Here is a 7,500-nt window from a genome sequence, read left to right as displayed (position 1 = left end):
AAAGATGGGAAGTATGTCACACTGGCAGGGGAGGCCAAAGGCTGTGTCATTGTGTTGGAGGTGACACTCCACGAGCCCTGTGTGATCTGGGTCCTCATGGCACCCCCAGTGACATATTGCGTGCACACACGTGTGTGTGTGTGTGTGTGTGTGCACGCTTACTGACCACATCCTCTCTTTGTCCTAGTCACACGCATTCTCTGTTCTCAGTTTGTGTGTGTGTGTGTATGCATGCCCTCATGTCATGCCTTCCCTGAGTCCTCTATGTGTGTGTGTGTGTGTGTGTGTGTGTGCGCGTGTGCGCGTGTGTGTGTGCGCGCGTGCGCGTGTGTGTGTGCGCGCGCGCACGTGTGTGTGTGTGTAAGCGCGCGCGTGCTTGTGTGTGTGTGCACACCCTTGTATCGTGCCCTCCCTGGTGTGTTTGTGTGTGTCTTTGCAAGCAGGCAGAGAGAATGTCCCAATACTTGTAATTCCGCTGAGTAGGAGGCAGGGGGGTACGAGCTTTCTGACAGAATACCAGGGAGGGAGGGAAGAGAAAAAAAAAACTGGGGACAGAAGAGGAAAGGAGAGAAGCAGGGAGGAGACAGCAGGGAGGATTACACAAGAGGAAAGGGAAGGACGAGGAGGAGCACAAGAGAAAAGGAGGGATGAGGAGAGGTGAAAAGTGACAGAGGAGATGAGGGAAAGAGATGAACGGAGAGATGGAGAGGGTGAAGAAGAGTGGGAGAGGAGGGCAAAGAGATGAGAGGGAAATAGAGGACAAGAGGGGAGAGAAGAGAAGAGGAATTGACGGATGAGGAGAGGGCAAAGAGAGGATGAGGAGGGATGCCATGTAAAGGAGGAGAGGAGAGGAGGGGAGAGGAGAGGTGGGACATTAAGAACTATGAAAAGGAGGGAACGGACGTAAAGAGAAGAAGGACAAGTGGATATTACGATAGAGGCGTTCAGAGGAAGATGCTGAGGGCTGTGGGATATGGACAACATCAAAACCTCGTCCCCCTCCTCGTACCCCTCCTCATCCCCATTATCCCTCTATCCTTTTATCTCTTATTCTCTCTGTTTTACTATCTTTACATATTTCAAGCCCTTCATATAGATCTAATACTCTGGACTGCAGTGCCTTTGAGACACACTGTGGTAGTAGATTAATTGGCCTATAGCCCACATAATTATGAGAATGCCTCAGTGTGTGGGCAGTACATAGTCTTCTGTTATAAATCAGACTGGCCTTGTTATTTGCATGATATCCCATCATATCAAAGATGGCAATAGTATGCTTTTTTCAGATCCAGGGTGATTCTCAGGGTAAAGCTGTGCTGTCTGAATCGGCAGTTATTTGCCAGGCTACCCAATGGCTTCAGAATAAAGCAAGCTGCCAACGCCAAAGGAATGCTGGGAGGAACCCAATGAGTGATATGTCCTCTATGACAAAAAAAAACTGTGGTTTCAGTCTGGTGATAGGCTGCTTCTGAGGTGTTGGTCTGAGGGTATCAGAGCAGGGTAGGCCAGGAGGACTGGTTATTTTATCTCTCTCGGTGATGTTCTGCAGAATAGAAAATTCATTACATTATTGTCATTTAGCAGATGCTCCTACCCAAAGCAACTTACAATTTTATCCATTTATACAGCTGGATATTTACTGAGGCAATTGTGGGTTAAGAGCCCTTCCCTAAGGGTACAACAGCAGTGCCCCAGCAGGGAATCAAACCAGCAACCTTTCGGTTATAAGCCCTGCTCCCTACCACTACGCCACACTACTGATTCTTTAATCTATTCTATCAGCTATGATACTGACTGTTTACAGAATCAGCCCAACAGCTTTGAGGTAATCATTCCCATCTTGCCCCTGGCTGTGTGGCTCCAATGGTCTCATGTGCAGAGAGTGTGTGCCCTAAGAGAGAGGGCAGTCCCAATTCCTACCCCTCCGACCTACTCCCAGCGCCCCTGGGGGGACAGAGCGTGACCGCAGTGGGGGGGGCGTCTTTTGGTAACTGCCCTGAGGGAAGTCATGCCCTGAGCCTCGTTAATACTGATCCGTAATGACCCGGCTGACAACCCTCTGCCCTATCTCCCCCAGTGGCTTCACCTGTCTTTCGGCTGTCTTCATCTGACCCACATAGCAAGCTGTGGAGGTCAGTTGAAACATCCGAATCAGTTTGCCAGGGGAGCACTATTTCTCCCTGGCTTGTTTTTGTGGCCAGCTTGTGTTTTCCGCACAGAATATTTTGCTGCGTTTTTGTTTTTTGTTTTTTTTTTTTTTTTTTTTTCCACGGCGCGTTTTAAAAAGGTGTAATTATTCACCACCCTAAATATCCCAGCCTCGGTGCTCGGCGCACAGCACGTACAGTTTAATTTGAATTCATTACTCTCATCATTTTAATATATTCATGACTTTCAATTCCCTCAACAGCTTTGCCACCTGGAGTGCCTCGCCTTATCTGTGTCGGGCCCTCAGGTCCCGCGGGGGGGGTGAGGGGGTAGGGGGGGGCATGGATGGAGAGTAGAGGCTCGAGCTGGGGTCAGCAGGGCCCAGGGTCCCCACAGTCATTAGACTGCAGCGGAATGTGTCTGAGGGACCAGATGGGACCCCCCTCCCCATAACCCCCCCCTCCCCATAACCCCCCCTCCCCGTAACCCCCCCTTCCCCATAACCCCCCCTCCCCGTAACCCCCCCCCTTCACCCTGTACTGGGAGTACAGGGGGCACCTGCAGTAGAGCCTACCAAGATGGAGTAGAGATGGAGTGGTGGGGGGTGAAGGAGACAGGGTGACAGGATTGGGGGGGGGGGGGGGGGGGGTTTGTGGTGAACGAGGAGGAGAGAAACAGTCAATGAAGAACTGAGGTCTGGTTCTAAAAGTGTACAGTGAGTGATATCCCCTCCATAAAGACGTGTTACATCCAAGAAACCAAGAAAAGCCACAGACAGAGGAGTTCCCTACTGTTGGTTAACTTGATGGTTGAATTCCCCTGGGCTTCAGCATCGGGACCCCAGCAAGCCCAACACTCCCTCCCTCAAACCGAGGGATCACGTTCAGTGGCTCCTGGCACAGCTCCGATCCCACTCGGGACACAAAAACAAGGTTATGATCGTATTTTTAGGCCAGGAAGGGGCTGATTTTGAGAATGAGTTTGAAGGATATAGAGAAGGGAAAGAAACCACCCAGCTCCTGTATGGCAGCTGTATGCAGGTCGCACTAGCAAGCACAAATCATACGGACCAGCAGGAGGGACAGCCACAGAACCGGTGTTGTGTTACATCTTTCCTGCCACCTGCCCCATGTGGTCTCTCTTCCTCCCTCTGTCTCTGTCTCTCTTTCTCTCTCTCTCTCTCTCTCTTTTCTTTCTCCTGCCTTTGTTTACCCACCTCTCGGCCCGCCCCGGCAGTCGTCAGCTGGAAATATTAAAGCGGAGTTTTTAATATTTCATCAGGGCGGCTCAGCAGCTGATCGCTGTAGGACGCCGGAGCGGAGTTCAAAGGAGACGGGGGGGGTCCCTTGACGATCAGAGGGAGCGGGGGCAGCCGGGGGTAGATTCGGTGGCGCAGGGGGGGGTGGGGGGTTGGGGGGGGGTGGTGGGGGGCTTGCAGTGTCAGTCATCAAAATCTTCATTCTGACAGGACTTCAGCTCAATCTGTCTCTACAATGGAAGGTGAGCACCAAACAACTGTAAGCACTGTATTATTGGTACAGGAGAACCACACACTGATTTACTTGTGTTCGTATTATATGTAAGCATATTCAGTGGTGGCTGCGTGGAGGAGGCAGGCCTCCTCTCAAAATTAATAAAAACATATTTATTTTATTTATTTTTTACATTCCGCCTTTTATTCTCGTTATACAATTACAAATGTGTACATACAATAAGAATTGCATTCTCTAATTGCTGTCATTTTAACCTAACTAAAATGATTTATAAATATGTGCCCAAAAAGCAGCAACTATCGAATATCTTAAAATCCCCTGTAATCCAATTCGAGTTGGCTGATGGAGGCTTTCTGCTGAAATCTATAAAAAAATTAAGAAAAATCCAGTCGAACTTCAGTCGAAGTCAATGAGATGTTTTATCTGACTCCGAAAATTATGATATATGTGTATCATAATTCAAACACCTTACAGACAACCCATCAAACCTTTTGATGAATATTACCTTCATCCCTCACCCCCCCAGTGCCGTGTCCATGCACAATGAATTGAAGCAACCTCTGGAAGTCAGAATAATAGATTTACGTGGAGAGCAAAATTTGAAATCATTTTTATTCCTGTTAAACTGTAAGGCTGACAAATTGGTGTTTGTCGTTCATGGTTTGATTTTTGTTTTTGCAATTGCAGTTTATTTAACTGGTGAATTTAACAGCTGTCTTAACTTACTTCTAGCTGGCTAGCTAACAATTTTGGCCCGCAGACTAAGGATAATAATAACAATAAGATAGCTCCTGTTGCTGGGGAAACAGGAATTGGCTTTCAGAGGGTGTGATGAAAGCAAGGATTCCAACATTAAGGGCAACTAGACAGAGTTAGCAAAGTGCCCACTATGATGAAGTTCTGGCAGGGCTTTTTGAATCCTCACCTGTGTTTTTAGCATGTCCAAAACAACCCAGAATAATCCATTTTGCTTCTGTTTTGCTACGGTGCCAGAAAGACCAAAGTTACTAAAGTTCCTTTCTGCGTGGAAGAAAGATGAAGCTACCCGCTGCCTGTCATGCCCGGCTTTCCATTATCCTGCATTATGTAGATGTTATGGGAATCATCCAAGAAGCCTTCGTTGTTTTTCTTCTGATGTTTCGGATGGCCAGGATGAATGGCCAGTGTTTACTTCTGTGGATGCGTCATTTGCCTTATTTGTTCTAAGGCTTTACAGGCGGTATTTGTTATTATTGGCAGTTTGCGGTGATAGGACAGCATTCAATCCAGGAGAGACACAGTACACAGGAGCATGGGACAGACAGTTACTCCATATCCAGAGCCAGACATGGGGAACCCCACAAAACTGCACTGTCCACATGTGCTAAACTTTTCAAACACTTTTAATGCCAATCAAACCTTCAGATTAAATTAAATTATTAAATTTGTGTTCAAACGAAGAGCTGAATCCTTTGTAACTGCCTCTCTGCAGACATGATTGAAAGGAGTTTTTTTCCCTTGCCACTGCCACCCTGGTCTTGTTTGTGGGGATAATCAAGCATTTGCATTGAGCAATGTATGAAAAAATGTTTATGCACATTAATTCAATTTGATCTGAGTTGTAAGCATTGAGCTTACATTATAGAATTAAGTAATACAGAGAGAGAGGGATAGATATATATGCATTTCACACACTATATGTATGTATATATGTATACATGGACATGGGTATGGTAGATATCTTGGGTAACTTGAACTTATTTCAATACTGAATTACAAACTGGAATTGCTACACCTAAATGCCAACACAGCACAATTTATGAGAGACAAAAGTACACGGAAAAGCCAGGTGATGTTGTTTACAAAGTGCACTCTGCTTATAATAAAAGCTGATACAAGATTCAACTACACAGAGTCATCAGAAAATATGGGACAGAATGAGTCCTACATTTACGCTGATATAATGCTCTGCTGATAAGAATAATTTTGGACTCACTCAGAGTTGCAACAGCCCAAAATCATTTTTATAAGCGTTGAATGGAATTCAATGACGCATATGTTAAAAAGCTGCCTACAATATGACTACACTTGTATTTTGAATTTGTAACTTGTGATAATTACTGAAGCACCTACCATTTAAAATATGAGGAGAAAAAATGTGTGCTGCTAAGTGCCTGGATGTTTTAGCTAAGTGGCTGCTGTGTTTAGCTGAGTGCATTGATGGCAGTCGAAATAGCAAGAAAAAGCAAAATGCTTTCTAGAGATCAACCTCATTGCCTTCTTTAGTGTTACAGCTGAGATGAATCTTATCGAAAGAGATGCAGCTATTAAGTTAGGAATGTCATAGTCTAACCTCATCTTAACATGAGTCCAATCATTATTTTATTCTTTAGTAAAGGACATTGACTGCACCTCTGTATTGTAAACCACACAGCACCATCCATTCACACAGTGATAATCAAATACTTAATGTGAACCATATGTTATTTTATTTTATTTAAATAAAGGATTGCTCTTTGTGAATTCAAATGTATTTTCTTCCAAATGTCCAAGTGTCAATTTTACCTATTCATTCAGAGCTTCATTTTTTTTTTTAATCTGCCACTTATGGGAACAGAATTATCTGGGAAAGATGTGATTCTTATAAGCATAATGCACTGTATTTCATAACTGACTGATACAAGCAGCATGCAATAATTCAGCAGAATATCCAAAACTGAAAATCATAAACCATATAATTATCATGACAAAGAAAAACAGTTAAGAATAGCAATAAGAGTTATTTTCACTATTGGTGAAAATATCATTCTGGTGAAAATATCCTTCTAGAGTGATTCAACGACACACACTTACGGACACACTATAACAGAGACATATGTAATCCCTAACAGGTAAAGACTCCCTCTCTTAATCCCAGTGGACCTATTATCTCACAGAGGACTTGAAAGGAGACTGAGAGCTGACTGAGGCTTGATGCATGGTAGTGCACCATAAAAATATTGATTACCGATGGTGCCACAATTTCACTGGGAGTTGGACACAGACATGTTCAACACAGAGATGTTGTCTTTGGGATGACACAGCTATGACAGAATAGTCTGCGGATGGTGATAGCTTTGCTCCTTGTTGCCATTGTGCTGAAAAAATGAGTAATGTTTCTTCTCCGTATCCTCTGTGTATATCAAAGTGTCAACACTCCTCATAATTTAACAAACTGTGGATAGTGGATAGTTTATTTCATGTTTTATAGATATGGATGCTTCAGGCTGGCCTACTCCTGCGTATGTTTGCGGGAGTCCACAAACCAGGGAATTTCTCTCAATGCAGACTTCTGAGCAGCGGTAGAGGTGAGTCATCTCCCTTCACTGCAGAGGGCTTTGGAGATCCTTGAAAGGCTCCACATGAATGCAGTCCATTGTTAGTGATGTTACAGCATGCTGCACTATAATCCCCTGCTCGTACTATTGATGATACACCACAGTGCACTATATCCTCAGTAACACCTTCTCCTCTGCCCGATTAAGGTTACCTCGAATGGCACTACATTTCCCAGCATCCCCCTCTCCTCCATACTATTGATGTTAAACAATGGTGCACTATTTCACCAACAGCCGTTGTGTGAGATGGCAATCTCTATGGCCCTCTGCTTTACCCATTCGTAGTATAGAAAAAGGTCACTGGAATGGGAAATCGGCCTCTCACTGACCCATCTTAAATCAAACGACTACTTCAACTGTCTAACCCTTTCCCTGATATCATCCTTCTCATACACTGGCACTTCCTCATCTTTTGCCCTTCTTTTCCTCTGCCCTTCTTCCATGTCTTCCTCTCTCTCTCCCTCTCTCTCATTCTTTGCTTCTCATTTTCTCTCTCTCACTGC

This window comes from Megalops cyprinoides, chromosome 13 (assembly GCF_013368585.1).
Source record: "Megalops cyprinoides isolate fMegCyp1 chromosome 13, fMegCyp1.pri, whole genome shotgun sequence".
In the NCBI taxonomy this organism is placed as follows: domain Eukaryota; kingdom Metazoa; phylum Chordata; class Actinopteri; order Elopiformes; family Megalopidae; genus Megalops; species Megalops cyprinoides.
The sequence above is the reverse complement of the archived record's forward strand: the minus strand, read 5'-3'. Positions refer to the sequence as shown.